Below are 1,608 nucleotides of genomic sequence, written 5' to 3' on the forward strand. Positions count from 1 at the left end.
GCACACGAGATCCCCTCGATCGAGCAGAGAGATTACTCGATCGAACTCCAAGTCACTCGATCGAGCACTGCTCGCTGAACTTCCTCGATCGACTCCTTAAGCTGGTCGATCGACCAATCCTGAGTGTATAAAGCATTCGATCGAGCAGTAAACCACTCGATCGAGCTACATAGGCGCGTCAGGACTTGTAATCCTTCCTTTACTCAGCTCATGCGTCCTCCATGTGTAAGATTTCTAAGCTCCGGCTCTTATCTCCCATGAATGCGTACAATTGGGACAATTAAGGCTTGATTTAGCTCCTTCTCGGCCAATTCCTGCAAATTACAATAAACGGACCAAAGTAGAATACTCGGGGGTATTTGTAGCCAGATGCTACATAAAAAGCACAGAAATGCGTGTAAAAAAGGAGGTGAAAACCTTATATAAAAGACACGCATCAGGGGCCCCCTCACACCAAACTTCTGGCCCTTTCAGTTTTGAACCGGTTTCCCTTGAGAGATATTACAGAGTGAGGTAATTTAAAATGAATATTGTTTATTTTGTCGTAGGAGTTTTGGTTGCTTTGTTGAATATTGTTTTCATTGATGACTGCGTTTACGGGACGTAACCTTGATTTTAAGGGGTGTGGAATGAATGAAATGAGGAGTTGATGTTGAATTGTTTTGATCATGAGCATGAAAGTAATTATAAATTGATATTGATTACATGGTTGAACGTTGTGTGATAGTAGAATCATGTCTAGTGATATGCGGTTGTGTGAATCCCAAAGCCATGTTATTTAAAATATATTATAAAATGATTAAGCTTGTGATATGAATGCTTTAGAGTATATACTAGTCGTGTGTGAAAGTTTATTGACCAAGTTGTGTTGATATAGGAGTAGGAGGGTCTTAATGAGGGCTTGTGACCTAGTAGAAAGGAACCTAGAGCTGAACTTTATTCCGTCAGATTTTACCCCTATTTGATTTAGTTTCCATTTAACCTCCATTTATCATACAAGGTTGTAATTTTTATGAGTGATAACCCAATGAGTTAGCTTACCAATTCCGTTAGTCTCATATTTAAAAGTTTTACGGTTTGGGAGAAATAAATAATTTAGTGGACAGTGGTCAAAATGTTCCTGTGCAGTTATGCCTTCGACAAACAATTTTGTAAAATTTGTCATTTAATACGTACTTAATATTTCGGCGTAATTCCAACTCTACTGTTTAAAAGATTCAAATATGTTTCCATATTGATAAGGCACGTTGCAAGTTAAATTTTTGACAATTAATAGTGATTTTTACAAGTTGACCCAAGAGTTTGACAAATTGCTGATCAGTTTTTGTTTCGACCCACTGAATTGTAAAAATCTTTATAAAATTATTATTCGAGATTTGGGCTTAATTTTTTTTCTCATGATTTGAAAACTCTTTATATTTTCTGGAAAGTATAAAAACTCAATGTAGAATATAACGGTTATTTAATGGTGATTTTTGAAAGTTACAGCTTGACTTTGATTTCCGAAAAAATGCGAGTTTACCAAATGTTTAATATAAATGTTTTGTCGATTCCTAACCTATGATAATTGGGAGGTAGGAGTGATGATAGGAGGACCTAAAGAGGGGT

The sequence above is a fragment of the Silene latifolia genome, chromosome Y, assembly GCF_048544455.1.
Source record: "Silene latifolia isolate original U9 population chromosome Y, ASM4854445v1, whole genome shotgun sequence".
Taxonomy (NCBI): domain Eukaryota; kingdom Viridiplantae; phylum Streptophyta; class Magnoliopsida; order Caryophyllales; family Caryophyllaceae; genus Silene; species Silene latifolia.